Consider the following 16,612-nt stretch of genomic DNA (forward strand, 5'->3'; position numbering starts at 1 on the left):
CCAAGGGTTCCCTTTTATACTAAAACTAGGGTTGTGACCCTTTAACAAGGGGAGATAATTAGGAAAATAGAAACAAAAGTACTGGTTGCTAAAAAATCTTCTTCTCAAGAACCACTGGGCAGATTATCACCAAACTTACACAAAAGGCTGAGGATATGTTGCAGATAAAAATTTACACGGGGATTTACCCTGGGACAAAGGGCGTGGTCTCAAGGTCACTTCAAAGTTGACCAAAAATTACATTTTATTAAAATGTTGATAATTTGCTTACTATAAGGACTAGGATCATCAAATCTTGTCAGTTGGTGCATCTAAGGACCTCATATCATGTTGACTCAAAAGTAGGTCACGGTGACCTACTTTTTAGCTCACCTGAGCCAAAGGCTCAAGTGAGCTTTTCTGATCAAAATTTGTCCGTTGTCTGTCGTCGTTGTTGTCGTTGTCGGCGTTGTCGTTGGCGTTGTTGTTGTAAACTATTCACATTTTCATCTTCTTCTTAAGAACCACTGGGCCAAATTCAACCAAACTTGCCACAAAGTATCCTTGGGTGAAGGGGATTCAAGTTTGTTCAAATGAAGGGCCACGCCCTCTTTCAAGGGGAGATAATTAGGAATTAGTGAAAAAATAATGACATCATTTAAAAATCTTCTTCTCAAGAATCACTGGGCCAGGAAAGATGAAACTTATGTGGAAACATCCTCAGGTAGTGTAGATTCAAGTTTGTTCAATTCATGACCCCCGGGGGTAGGGTGGGGCCACAATGGGGGATCCAAGATTTACATAGAAATATATAGGAAAATATCTTTAAAAATCTTCTTCTTAAGAACAGCAAAGCCATGATTGGTCATATTTATATGAAAGCATCCTCAGGTAGTGTAGATTCAAGTTTGTTCAAATCATGACCCCCGGGGGTAGGGTGAGGCCACAATGGGGGATCAAAGTTTTATATAGAAATATATAGGAAAATATCTTTAAAAATCTTCTTCTTAAGAACAGCAAAGCCATGATTGGTCATATTTATATGAAAGCATCCTCAGGTAGTGTACATTCAAGTTTGTTCAATTCATGACCCCCGGGGGTAGGGTGAGGCCACAATGGGGGATCAAAGTTTGACAGAGAAATATATAGGAAAATATCTTTAAAATCTTCTTCTTAAGAACAGCAAAGCCATGATTGGTCATATTTATATGAAAGCATCCACAAGTAGTGTAGATTCAAGTTTGTTCAAATCATGACCCTCAGGGGTAGGGTGGGGCCACAATGGGGGATCAAAGTTTGACATAGAAATATATAGGAAAATATCTTTAAAAATCTTCTTCTTAAGAACAGCAAAGCCAAGATTGGTCATATTTATATGGAAGCATCCTCAGGTAGTGTAAATTCAAGTTTGTTCAAATCATGACCCCCGGGGGTAGGGTGAGGCCACAATGGGGGATCAAAGTTTTACATAGAAATATATAGGAAAATATCTTTAAAAATCTTCTTCTTAAGAACAGCAAAGCCATGATTGGTCATATTTATATGGAAGCATCCTTAGGTAGTGTAGATTCAAGTTTGTTCAAATCATGACCCCCAGGGGTACGGTGGGGCCACAATGGGGGATCAAAGTTTGACAAAGAAATATATAGGAAAATATCTTTAAAAATCTTCTTCTTAAGAACAGCAAAGCCAAGATTGGTCATATTTATATGGAAGCATCCTCAGGTAGTGTAGATTCAAGTTTGTTCAAATCATGACCCCCGGGGGTAGGGTGAGGCCACAATGGGGGATCAAAGTTTGACATAGAAATATATAGGAAAATATCTTTAAAAATCTTCGTCTTAAAAACAGCAAAGCCATGATTGGTCATATTTATATGGAAGCATCCTCAGGTAGTGTAGATTCAAGTTTGTTCAAATCATGACCCCCGGGGGTAGGGTGAGGCCACAATGGGGGATCAAAGTTTTACATAGAAATATATAGGAAAATATCTTTAAAAATCTTCTTCTTAAGAACAGCAAAGCCATGATTGGTCATATTTATATGAAAGCATCCACAAGTAGTGTAGATTCAAGTTTGTTCAAATCATGACCCTCAGGGGTAGGGTGGGGCCACAATTGGGGATCAAAGTTTTACATAGAAATATATAGGAAAAATCTTCTTCTTAAGAACAGCAAAGCCATGATTGGTCATATTTATATGAAAGCATCCTCAGGTAGTGTAGATTCAAGTTTGTTCAAATCATGACCCCTGGGGGTAGGGTGGGGCCACAATGGTGGGTCAAAGTTTTTCGTAAGAGTATATAGAAAAAAACTTTAAAAATCTTCTTCTCAAGATAAGCAAAGACATGATTGATCATATTTATATGGAAGCATCCTCAGGTAGTGTAGATTCAAGTTTGTTCAAATCATGACCCCTGGAGGTAGGATGGGGCCACAATGGGTGATCAAAGTTTACAGAGGAATATATAGGAAAAAATCTTTCTCTCAAGAACAGAAAAGCCATGATTAGTCAAATTGATATGGAAGCATCGTTCAAATGATTGTTCAAATGAGCACCCCCGGGGGTAGGGTGGGGCCACAATGGGGGATCAAATTTTTACAAATGAATATATGGGAAAAAATCTTCTGCTCAAGAACAGCAAAGTTATTTGTTATATTGATATGAAAGCATTGGTAGTTTTAAAATCCCCCATCCCCCCCTCTCTCTCCCCCGTTAACTTTTCAATACTGAACTGATTTTTGCTTTTTTTCCTCGCCAGTGTGCTCAGGTGAGCGATGTGGCCCATGGGCCTCTTGTTAAATTTTGCGGCCATTCTTTTTCAAAATGATTTAGAGGCATATTTTGAACAATTTAAGGCCTATGATCATCAAACTTTGTCAGTTGATGCATCTTGGGTCCTCAAAGTACGTCAACTAAAAAGGTCACCTTGACCTACTTTTTGAATTTTATGACTAATCTTTTTCAAAACAGTTAAGGTCATTAATTCGAATAACAAGAGGTTTAGAATCATTAAATCTTGTAAGATGATGCATCTTGGGGCCATAAAACATATTTATTAAAAAGTAGGTCACAGTGACCTACTTTTTGAACTTTGCAGGCATTCCATTTCAAAGCATTTTAGAGGCATAATTTGGACATTTTAAAGCCTATGATCATAAAACTTTGTAAGTTGATGCATCTTGGGTCCTTAAAAAACGTCAACTGAAAAGTAGGTCACCGTGACCTACTTTTGAAAATTTATGGCTTTGATTAAATATTTCAGGTACTAATTGGCTTAGAATCATCAAACTTTGTCAGTTGATGCATCTTGGGTCCTTGGAGTACAACAGCTGAAAAGTAGGTCACGTTGACCTACTTTTTGAAAATTTATGGCTTTAATTAAATATTTTGGGTACTAATTGGCTTAGAATCATCAAATTTTGTCAGTTGACGCATCTTGGGTCCTTGGAGTACAACAACTGAAAAGTAGGTCACCGTGACCTACTTTTGAAAATTTATGGCTTTAATTAAGTATTTTGGGTACTAATTGGCTCAGAATCATCAAACTTTGTCAGTTGATGCATCTTGGGTCCTTGGAGTACAACAACTGAAAAGTAGGTCACTTTGACCTACTTATAAAATTTGATGATTATAATTTTAAAAAATATTTTAGGTATTAATTGGCTTAGAATCATCAAACTTAGTTGATGGGTCCTCAGAGAATGACAAGTGATAAGTAGGTCACCTGACCAACTCTCAGGTACTAGTTGGCTTAGAATCATCTTGGGTTCTCAGAATGTGAATTGGAATTATAAGGGTTTATCTAAATATACAGGATACCTAGAGGCTTCAAATAGAAGTGATAGGTTGTACAGTTTATCAGAAGAGTGATTCAAGGCCCTTGGGCCTCTTGTTTAATATACATTTCCCTTGAACCAAGAAACTGAGTTTTCTGTACAAATTAAATATAACTGTGTCTGTATCATTAATATTTTTATGCCTCACCATGAATATGGCCCAGACATATAGTATTTGTCATATCCAACTTCTGTCCTTCCATTTGTCCTTCCATCACACTTTGCAATTATCTCAATTTCAAAGAAACTATTCAAGTTATTTTTATCAAATTCATATGCTGATACATATACAAATGTAGATATTCAACTGCATCAACATTTTTTTACCTTGACCTTTCCTTTGACCTAGACCTCACATAAAAAATGTATAAAACAGATCACCAACACTTTGTGAGAAGTGTTGGTGATCTGTTTTATATCTTTAAGTTTACAACTTTAGCTACGTACCCTATTGAATACCATTCGGTATCCACACGTGAGAATCTTCCACAATTTCAACCTCAAGGTGTTGGTCTCCAGTTTTTCTTTGTTTTGTATAAAAATGTATGTTAGCTCAGTTTCAGAAAAAAAATAATTAAAGATATGTTTATTAAACCCATATATTCTGATACATACTGATGAGAGCTATTCAACTTTTCCAGCATTTTTTTTTTACCTTGATCTTTCCATTGACCTTGATTTCACCTTTCTAAAATTTGTTTTTAGCTAAGCTTCAAAGAACTTTTAAGATATTTTTATAAAATTTCATATGCTGACTCATGTTGGTTAGTATTTTTGACTTCATCAATATTTTTTTACCTTGACTTTTCTCAAGTTTTCAAAATTTTTTTAGCTAAGATTCAAAGAAATAAGTCTAGATATTTTAATCAAACTTCATACATTAATACATTTTGGTGAGTGCTTTTGAATTGCATCAAAATTAGCTTTGGCCTTCCTTCTGACCTTGACCTCATTTTATTTTTTTTTACCTTGACCTTCCAAATGATCTTTGCCTTTACTATCTATTGAATATTAAGTTCAATTAAAAAAAAGTTATTTAGTTATTTTACTCAAACTTCATACACTAATGCATTACTAACAAACCCTGGTTGGGACATTCATGTCCTGTGGACATATTTCTAGTTTTTCACTTTCATACCACCCACACTACACTGTATAGAGTTATGATACTGTGGTATAAATATATTCAGTTATTGTGATCTACCTTAGATCTAAGATAAAATAAATTCAAGTCTACAATATATTACTTAATTTGTAATCATTGCAAGCATTTGTAACATTTTATGTCAAAATGAATTATTTGAACTCTTTATTTGTATTTTCCCCATTTTATAGGTAAACAACAGTAGTTTCTGTTCATAAATACTTCACTGTATCTGAATTTTTTTTTGGAGGAGTGGGGGGGGGGGTGTAACTTGCTAATACCTTATAGAAGAATTTAATATTTGGAAGCATGCCTCACCTGAGTTCGAGTTCATTTGAACATTGTCTGTATAGTGAACAACTATGCATACATGTATATGCTCACTATTTCGATCCTGTTTTAAAAGTATGCCCTGATATGGTATGATAATTTTAATAAGGACCTCAAAGGTTTTCATTTGCTGTGCCCTTTGCTTTAATCTGGTATTTGTTGAGCAGAGCATTTCCATCCTATTAAAGAAATTTTCTGTCTCCACATTGGAATTTGCGAGCATGCAAATTAAATTGAAACGAGACAGGGATGTGATTTGTTTACACACTAAAATTTTCTTCCATGCGGAAGTGGTATGCGCTTATTTAAATTTTTGTAGAATTGACCTTGTGTTCCTCAGCACTGTTAGATTCCGACTTTCTTGCATCCTTTCCTGATATTTTGCTTGCCAATTGATATTGGCTGTATCATGTCTTTACCTCTTGACCTTCAATTGACAGAATGCAGAGATGCTGATGTAGTTCAGAAGGAACATCACCAGGAGCCACATCAACAGCCATGGAAGCTTATATGGAAGTATTTTTTGAATTTTTCCCTTCTCTCATTTTTCCTTGCTCTATCCCCCTCCCTTTTCTAACATAACTAACCACCCTATTCCCCTACTCCCCCCCCCCCCCCCCCCATTCCTCTTCCTGACTTAACTGTCATTGTTTGCTAACTGATTTTTCAACTCATTTTGTTGTAATGATTTTTTTACTTGAATTTCTGTGATTTGTTGCATTGTTTTGAATTTCTACTAATCTTCTGTCAGTTGTATATTTTCAGGGGCTCAGAAGAGAAACAAGGAAAGATGAGCAGGGCCGGCCAACATCCTGAAGTGAGGAGTAGTCCCTCTCCCATTCAACTGCAGACATGAAGCAGAATGCACGGTAAGATTCAGACTTCTTGCATCCTTTCCTCAGATATTGCTTGCCAATTGATGTAGGCTGTATCAGGCTTGGATCATGACCTTTTGACCTTCCATTGACAGGATTTAGAGATGCTGATGCAGTTCAGAAGGAACATCACCAGGAGCCACATCAACAGCCATGGAAGCTTATATGGAAGTAGTTTTTGAATTTTTTCCCTTCTCTCATTTTTCCTTGTTCTATCCCCCTCCCTTTTCTAACATAACTAACCACCCTATTCCCCTACCCCCCCCCCTTCCCCCCCATTCCTCTTCCTGACTTAACTGTCATTGTTTGCTAACTGATTTTTCAACTCATTTTGTTGTAATGATTTTTTTACTTGAATTTCTGTGATTTGTTGCATTGTTTTGAATTTCTACTAATCTTCTGTCAGTTGTATATTTTCAGGGGCTCAGAAGAGAAACAAGGAAAGATGAGCAGGGCCGGCCAACATCCTGAAGTGAGGAGTAGTCCCTCTCCCATTCAACTGCAGACATGAAGCAGAATGCACGGTAAGATTCAGACTTCTTGCATCCTTTCCTCAGATATTGCTTGCCAATTGACGTAGGCTGTATCAGGCTTGGATCATGACCTTTTGACCTTCCATTGACAGGATTTAGAGATGCTGATGCAGTTCAGAAGGAACATCACCAGGAGCCACATCAACAGCCATGGAAGCTTATATGGAAGTAGTTTTTGAATTTTTTCCCTTCTCTCATTTTTCCTTGTTCTATCCCCCTCCCTTTTCTAACATAACTAACCACCCTATTCCCCTACCTTCCCCCACCCCATTCCTCTTCCTGACTTAACTGTCATTGTTTGCTAACTGATTTTTCAACTCATTTTGTTGTAATGATTTTTTTACTTGAATTTCTGTGATTTGTTGCATTGTTTTGAATTTCTACTAATCTTCTGTCAGTTGTATATTTTCAGGGGCTCAGAAGAGAAACAAGGAAAGATGAGCAGGGCCGGCCAACATCCTGAAGTGAGGAGTAGTCCCTCTCCCATTCAACTGCAGACATGAAGCAGAATGCACGGTAAGATTCAGACTTCTTGCATCCTTTCCTCAGATATTGCTTGCCAATTGATGTAGGCTGTATCAGGCTTGGATCATGACCTTTTGACCTTCCATTGACAGGATTTAGAGATGCTGATGCAGTTCAGAAGGAACATCACCAGGAGCCACATCAACAGCCATGGAAGCTTATATGGAAGTAGTTTTTGAATTTTTTCCCTTCTCTCATTTTTCCTTGTTCTATCCCCCTCCCTTTTCTAACATAACTAACCACCCTATTCCCCTACCCCCCCCCCCTTCCCCCCCATTCCTCTTCCTGACTTAACTGTCATTGTTTGCTAACTGATTTTTCAACTCATTTTGTTGTAATGATTTTTTTACTTGAATTTCTGTGATTTGTTGCATTGTTTTGAATTTCTACTAATCTTCTGTCAGTTGTATATTTTCAGGGGCTCAGAAGAGAAACAAGGAAAGATGAGCAGGGCCGGCCAACATCCTGAAGTGAGGAGTAGTCCCTCTCCCATTCAACTGCAGACATGAAGCAGAATGCACGGTAAGATTCAGACTTCTTGCATCCTTTCCTCAGATATTGCTTGCCAATTGACGTAGGCTTTATCAGGCTTGGATCATGACCTTTTGACCTTCCATTGACAGGATTTAGAGATGCTGATGCAGTTCAGAAGGAACATCACCAGGAGCCACATCAACAGCCATGGAAGCTTATATGGAAGTAGTTTTTGAATTTTTTCCCTTCTCTCATTTTTCCTTGTTCTATCCCCCTCCCTTTTCTAACATAACTAACCACCCTATTCCCCTACCTTCCCCCACCCCATTCCTCTTCCTGACTTAACTGTCATTGTTTGCTAACTGATTTTTCAACTCATTTTGTTGTAATGATTTTTTTACTTGAATTTCTGTGATTTGTTGCATTGTTTTGAATTTCTACTAATCTTCTGTCAGTTGTATATTTTCAGGGGCTCAGAAGAGAAACAAGGAAAGATGAGCAGGGCCGGCCAACATCCTGAAGTGAGGAGTAGTCCCTCTCCCATTCAACTGCAGACATGAAGCAGAATGCACGGTAAGATTCAGACTTCTTGCATCCTTTCCTCAGATATTGCTTGCCAATTGATGTAGGCTGTATCAGGCTTGGATCATGACCTTTTGACCTTCCATTGACAGGATTTAGAGATGCTGATGCAGTTCAGAAGGAACATCACCAGGAGCCACATCAACAGCCATGGAAGCTTATATGGAAGTAGTTTTTGAATTTTTTCCCTTCTCTCATTTTTCCTTGTTCTATCCCCCTCCCTTTTCTAACATAACTAACCACCCTATTCCCCTACTTCCCCCCCCCCCCCCATTCCTCTTCCTGACTTAACTGTCATTGTTTGCTAACTGATTTTTCAACTCATTTTGTTGTAATGATTTTTTTACTTGAATTTCTGTGATTTGTTGCATTGTTTTGAATTTCTACTAATCTTCTGTCAGTTGTATATTTTCAGGGGCTCAGAAGAGAAACAAGGAAAGATGAGCAGGGCCGGCCAACATCCTGAAGTGAGGAGTAGTCCCTCTCCCATTCAACTGCAGACATGAAGCAGAATGCACGGTAAGATTCAGACTTCTTGCATCCTTTCCTCAGATATTGCTTGCCAATTGATGTAGGCTGTATCAGGCTTGGATCATGACCTTTTGACCTTCCATTGACAGGATTTAGAGATGCTGATGCAGTTCAGAAGGAACATCACCAGGAGCCACATCAACAGCCATGGAAGCTTATATGGAAGTAGTTTTTGAATTTTTCCCTTCTCTCATTTTTCCTTGTTCTATCCCCCTCCCTTTTCTAACATAACTAACCACCCTATTCCCCTACCTTCCCCCACCCCATTCCTCTTCCTGACTTAACTGTCATTGTTTGCTAACTGATTTTTCAACTCATTTTGTTGTAATGATTTTTTTACTTGAATTTCTGTGATTTGTTGCATTGTTTTGAATTTCTACTAATCTTCTGTCAGTTGTATATTTTCAGGGGCTCAGAAGAGAAACAAGGAAAGATGAGCAGGGCCGGCCAACATCCTGAAGTGAGGAGTAGTCCCTCTCCCATTCAACTGCAGACATGAAGCAGAATGCACGGTAAGATTCAGACTTCTTGCATCCTTTCCTCAGATATTGCTTGCCAATTGATGTAGGCTGTATCAGGCTTGGATCATGACCTTTTGACCTTCCATTGACAGGATTGAGAGATGCTGATGCAGTTCAGAAGGAACATCACCAGGAGCCACATCAACAGCCATGGAAGCTTATATGGAAGTAGTTTTTGAATTTTTTCCCTTCTCTCATTTTTCCTTGTTCTATCCCCCTCCCTTTTCTAACATAACTAACCACCCTATTCCCCTACCTTCCCCCACCCCATTCCTCTTCCTGACTTAACTGTCATTGTTTGCTAACTGATTTTTCAACTCATTTTGTTGTAATGATTTTTTTACTTGAATTTCTGTGATTTGTTGCATTGTTTTGAATTTCTACTAATCTTCTGTCAGTTGTATATTTTCAGGGGCTCAGAAGAGAAACAAGGAAAGATGAGCAGGGCCGGCCAACATCCTGAAGTGAGGAGTAGTCCCTCTCCCATTCAACTGCAGACATGAAGCAGAATGCACGGTAAGATTCAGACTTCTTGCATCCTTTCCTCAGATATTGCTTGCCAATTGATGTAGGCTGTATCAGGCTTGGATCATGACCTTTTGACCTTCCATTGACAGGATTTAGAGATGCTGATGCAGTTCAGAAGGAACATCACCAGGAGCCACATCAACAGCCATGGAAGCTTATATGGAAGTAGTTTTTGAATTTTTTCCCTTCTCTCATTTTTCCTTGTTCTATCCCCCTCCCTTTTCTAACATAACTAACCACCCTATTCCCCTACTTCCCCCCCCCCCCCCCATTCCTCTTCCTGACTTAACTGTCATTGTTTGCTAACTGATTTTTCAACTCATTTTGTTGTAATGATTTTTTTACTTGAATTTCTGTGATTTGTTGCATTGTTTTGAATTTCTACTAATCTTCTGTCAGTTGTATATTTTCAGGGGCTCAGAAGAGAAACAAGGAAAGATGAGCAGGGCCGGCCAACATCCTGAAGTGAGGAGTAGTCCCTCTCCCATTCAACTGCAGACATGAAGCAGAATGCACGGTAAGATTCAGACTTCTTGCATCCTTTCCTCAGATATTGCTTGCCAATTGATGTAGGCTGTATCAGGCTTGGATCATGACCTTTTGACCTTCCATTGACAGGATTTAGAGATGCTGATGCAGTTCAGAAGGAACATCACCAGGAGCCACATCAACAGCCATGGAAGCTTATATGGAAGTAGTTTTTGAATTTTTCCCTTCTCTCATTTTTCCTTGTTCTATCCCCCTCCCTTTTCTAACATAACTAACCACCCTATTCCCCTACCTTCCCCCACCCCATTCCTCTTCCTGACTTAACTGTCATTGTTTGCTAACTGATTTTTCAACTCATTTTGTTGTAATGATTTTTTCCTTGTTCTATCCCCCTCCCTTTTCTAACATAACTAACCACCCTATTCCCCTACCCCCCCCCCTTCCCCCCCATTCCTCTTCCTGACTTAACTGTCATTGTTTGCTAACTGATTTTTCAACTCATTTTGTTGTAATGATTTTTTTACTTGAATTTCTGTGATTTGTTGCATTGTTTTGAATTTCTACTAATCTTCTGTCAGTTGTATATTTTCAGGGGCTCACAAACAAGGAAAGATGAGCAGGGCCGGCCAACATCCTGAAGTGAGGAGTAGTCCCTCTCCCATTCAACTGCAGACATGAAGCAGAATGCACGGTAAGATTCAGACTTCTTGCATCCTTTCCTCAGATATTGCTTGCCAATTGATGTAGGCTGTATCAGGCTTGGATCATGACCTTTTGACCTTCCATTGACAGGATTGAGAGATGCTGATGCAGTTCAGAAGGAACATCACCAGGAGCCACATCAACAGCCATGGAAGCTTATATGGAAGTAGTTTTTGAATTTTTTCCCTTCTCTCATTTTTCCTTGTTCTATCCCCCTCCCTTTTCTAACATAACTAACCACCCTATTCCCCTAACCCCTCCCCTTCCCCCCCCCCCCCATTCCTCTTCCTGACTTAACTGTCATTGTTTGCTAACTGATTTTTCAACTCATTTTGTTGTAATGATTTTTTTACTTGAATTTCTGTGATTTGTTGCATTGTTTTGAATTTCTACTAATCTTCTGTCAGTTGTATATTTTCAGGGGCTCAGAAGAGAAACAAGGAAAGATGAGCAGGGCCGGCCAACATCCTGAAGTGAGGAGTAGTCCCTCTCCCATTCAACTGCAGACATGAAGCAGAATGCACGGTAAGATTCAGACTTCTTGCATCCTTTCCTCAGATATTGCTTGCCAATTGATGTAGGCTGTATCAGGCTTGGATCATGACCTTTTGACCTTCCATTGACAGGATTTAGAGATGCTGATGCAGTTCAGAAGGAACATCACCAGGAGCCACATCAACAGCCATGGAAGCTTATATGGAAGTAGTTTTTGAATTTTTTCCCTTCTCTCATTTTTCCTTGTTCTATCCCCCTCCCTTTTCTAACATAACTAACCACCCTATTCCCCTACTTCCCCCCCCCCCATTCCTCTTCCTGACTTAACTGTCATTGTTTGCTAACTGATTTTTCAACTCATTTTGTTGTAATGATTTTTTTACTTGAATTTCTGTGATTTGTTGCATTGTTTTGAATTTCTACTAATCTTCTGTCAGTTGTATATTTTCAGGGGCTCAGAAGAGAAACAAGGAAAGATGAGCAGGGCCGGCCAACATCCTGAAGTGAGGAGTAGTCCCTCTCCCATTCAACTGCAGACATGAAGCAGAATGCACGGTAAGATTCAGACTTCTTGCATCCTTTCCTCAGATATTGCTTGCCAATTGATGTAGGCTGTATCAGGCTTGGATCATGACCTTTTGACCTTCCATTGACAGGATTTAGAGATGCTGATGCAGTTCAGAAGGAACATCACCAGGAGCCACATCAACAGCCATGGAAGCTTATATGGAAGTAGTTTTTGAATTTTTTCCCTTCTCTCATTTTTCCTTGTTCTATCCCCCTCCCTTTTCTAACATAACTAACCACCCTATTCCCCTACTTCCCCCCCCCCCCCCCCCATTCCTCTTCCTGACTTAACTGTCATTGTTTGCTAACTGATTTTTCAACTCATTTTGTTGTAATGATTTTTTTACTTGAATTTCTGTGATTTGTTGCATTGTTTTGAATTTCTACTAATCTTCTGTCAGTTGTATATTTTCAGGGGCTCAGAAGAGAAACAAGGAAAGATGAGCAGGGCCGGCCAACATCCTGAAGTGAGGAGTAGTCCCTCTCCCATTCAACTGCAGACATGAAGCAGAATGCACGGTAAGATTCAGACTTCTTGCATCCTTTCCTCAGATATTGCTTGCCAATTGATGTAGGCTGTATCAGGCTTGGATCATGACCTTTTGACCTTCCATTGACAGGATTTAGAGATGCTGATGCAGTTCAGAAGGAACATCACCAGGAGCCACATCAACAGCCATGGAAGCTTATATGGAAGTATTTTTTGAATTTTTTCCCTTCTCTCATTTTTCCTTGTTCTATCCCCCTCCCTTTTCTAACATAACTAACCACCCTATTCCCCTAACCCCCCCCTTCCCCCCCCATTCCTCTTCCTGACTTAACTGTCATTGTTTGCTAACTGATTTTTCAACTCATTTTGTTGTAATGATTTTTTTACTTAAATTTCTGTGATTTGTTGCATTGTTTTGAATTTCTACTAATCTTCTGTCAGTTGTATATTTTCAGGGGCTCAGAAGAGAAACAAGGAAAGATGAGCAGGGCCGGCCAACATCCTGAAGTGAGGAGTAGTCCCTCTCCCATTCAACTGCAGACATGAAGCAGAATGCACGGTAAGATTCAGACTTCTTGCATCCTTTCCTCAGATATTGCTTGCCAATTGATGTAGGCTGTATCAGGCTTGGATCATGACCTTTTGACCTTCCATTGACAGGATTTAGAGATGCTGATGCAGTTCAGAAGGAACATCACCAGGAGCCACATCAACAGCCATGGAAGCTTATATGGAAGTAGTTTTTGAATTTTTTCCCTTCTCTCATTTTTCCTTGTTCTATCCCCCTCCCTTTTCTAACATAACTAACCACCCTATTCCCCTACCCCCCCCCCCCCCTTCCCCCCCATTCCTCTTCCTGACTTAACTGTCATTGTTTGCTAACTGATTTTTCAACTCATTTTGTTGTAATGATTTTTTTACTTGAATTTCTGTGATTTGTTGCATTGTTTTGAATTTCTACTAATCTTCTGTCAGTTGTATATTTTCAGGGGCTCAGAAGAGAAACAAGGAAAGATGAGCAGGGCCGGCCAACATCCTGAAGTGAGGAGTAGTCCCTCTCCCATTCAACTGCAGACATGAAGCAGAATGCACGGTAAGATTCAGACTTCTTGCATCCTTTCCTCAGATATTGCTTGCCAATTGATGTAGGCTGTATCAGGCTTGGATCATGACCTTTTGACCTTCCATTGACAGGATTTAGAGATGCTGATGCAGTTCAGAAGGAACATCACCAGGAGCCACATCAACAGCCATGGAAGCTTATATGGAAGTAGTTTTTGAATTTTTCCCTTCTCTCATTTTTCCTTGTTCTATCCCCCTCCCTTTTCTAACATAACTAACCACCCTATTCCCCTACCTTCCCCCACCCCATTCCTCTTCCTGACTTAACTGTCATTGTTTGCTAACTGATTTTTCAACTCATTTTGTTGTAATGATTTTTTCCTTGTTCTATCCCCCTCCCTTTTCTAACATAACTAACCACCCTATTCCCCTACCCCCCCCCCCTTCCCCCCCATTCCTCTTCCTGACTTAACTGTCATTGTTTGCTAACTGATTTTTCAACTCATTTTGTTGTAATGATTTTTTTACTTGAATTTCTGTGATTTGTTGCATTGTTTTGAATTTCTACTAATCTTCTGTCAGTTGTATATTTTCAGGGGCTCACAAACAAGGAAAGATGAGCAGGGCCGGCCAACATCCTGAAGTGAGGAGTAGTCCCTCTCCCATTCAACTGCAGACATGAAGCAGAATGCACGGTAAGATTCAGACTTCTTGCATCCTTTCCTCAGATATTGCTTGCCAATTGATGTAGGCTGTATCAGGCTTGGATCATGACCTTTTGACCTTCCATTGACAGGATTGAGAGATGCTGATGCAGTTCAGAAGGAACATCACCAGGAGCCACATCAACAGCCATGGAAGCTTATATGGAAGTAGTTTTTGAATTTTTTCCCTTCTCTCATTTTTCCTTGTTCTATCCCCCTCCCTTTTCTAACATAACTAACCACCCTATTCCCCTAACCCCTCCCCTTCCCCCCCCCCCCCCCCATTCCTCTTCCTGACTTAACTGTCATTGTTTGCTAACTGATTTTTCAACTCATTTTGTTGTAATGATTTTTTTACTTGAATTTCTGTGATTTGTTGCATTGTTTTGAATTTCTACTAATCTTCTGTCAGTTGTATATTTTCAGGGGCTCAGAAGAGAAACAAGGAAAGATGAGCAGGGCCGGCCAACATCCTGAAGTGAGGAGTAGTCCCTCTCCCATTCAACTGCAGACATGAAGCAGAATGCACGGTAAGATTCAGACTTCTTGCATCCTTTCCTCAGATATTGCTTGCCAATTGATGTAGGCTGTATCAGGCTTGGATCATGACCTTTTGACCTTCCATTGACAGGATTTAGAGATGCTGATGCAGTTCAGAAGGAACATCACCAGGAGCCACATCAACAGCCATGGAAGCTTATATGGAAGTAGTTTTTGAATTTTTTCCCTTCTCTCATTTTTCCTTGTTCTATCCCCCTCCCTTTTCTAACATAACTAACCACCCTATTCCCCTACTTCCCCCCCCCCCCCCCATTCCTCTTCCTGACTTAACTGTCATTGTTTGCTAACTGATTTTTCAACTCATTTTGTTGTAATGATTTTTTTACTTGAATTTCTGTGATTTGTTGCATTGTTTTGAATTTCTACTAATCTTCTGTCAGTTGTATATTTTCAGGGGCTCAGAAGAGAAACAAGGAAAGATGAGCAGGGCCGGCCAACATCCTGAAGTGAGGAGTAGTCCCTCTCCCATTCAACTGCAGACATGAAGCAGAATGCACGGTAAGATTCAGACTTCTTGCATCCTTTCCTCAGATATTGCTTGCCAATTGATGTAGGCTGTATCAGGCTTGGATCATGACCTTTTGACCTTCCATTGACAGGATTTAGAGATGCTGATGCAGTTCAGAAGGAACATCACCAGGAGCCACATCAACAGCCATGGAAGCTTATATGGAAGTAGTTTTTGAATTTTTTCCCTTCTCTCATTTTTCCTTGTTCTATCCCCCTCCCTTTTCTAACATAACTAACCACCCTATTCCCCTACTTCCCCCCCCCCATTCCTCTTCCTGACTTAACTGTCATTGTTTGCTAACTGATTTTTCAACTCATTTTGTTGTAATGATTTTTTTACTTGAATTTCTGTGATTTGTTGCATTGTTTTGAATTTCTACTAATCTTCTGTCAGTTGTATATTTTCAGGGGCTCAGAAGAGAAACAAGGAAAGATGAGCAGGGCCGGCCAACATCCTGAAGTGAGGAGTAGTCCCTCTCCCATTCAACTGCAGACATGAAGCAGAATGCACGGTAAGATTCAGACTTCTTGCATCCTTTCCTCAGATATTGCTTGCCAATTGATGTAGGCTGTATCAGGCTTGGATCATGACCTTTTGACCTTCCATTGACAGGATTTAGAGATGCTGATGCAGTTCAGAAGGAACATCACCAGGAGCCACATCAACAGCCATGGAAGCTTATATGGAAGTATTTTTTGAATTTTTTCCCTTCTCTCATTTTTCCTTGTTCTATCCCCCTCCCTTTTCTAACATAACTAACCACCCTATTCCCCTAACCCCCCCCTTCCCCCCCCATTCCTCTTCCTGACTTAACTGTCATTGTTTGCTAACTGATTTTTCAACTCATTTTGTTGTAATGATTTTTTTACTTAAATTTCTGTGATTTGTTGCATTGTTTTGAATTTCTACTAATCTTCTGTCAGTTGTATATTTTCAGGGGCTCAAAAGAGAAACAAGGAAAGATGAGCAGGGCCGGCCAACATCCTGAAGTGAGGAGTAGTCCCTCTCCCATTCAACTGCAGACATGAAGCAGAATGCACGGTAAGATTCAGACTTCTTGCATCCTTTCCTCAGATATTGCTTGCCAATTGATGTAGGCTGTATCAGGCTTGGATCATGACCTTTTGACCTTCCATTGACAGGATTTAGAGATGCTGATGCAGTTCAGAA

This window comes from Saccostrea echinata, unplaced genomic scaffold (assembly GCF_033153115.1).
Source record: "Saccostrea echinata isolate AGI-Se365-2 ecotype Australia unplaced genomic scaffold, CSIRO_AGI_Sech_v1 ptg000010l, whole genome shotgun sequence".
NCBI lineage: Eukaryota > Metazoa > Mollusca > Bivalvia > Ostreida > Ostreidae > Saccostrea > Saccostrea echinata.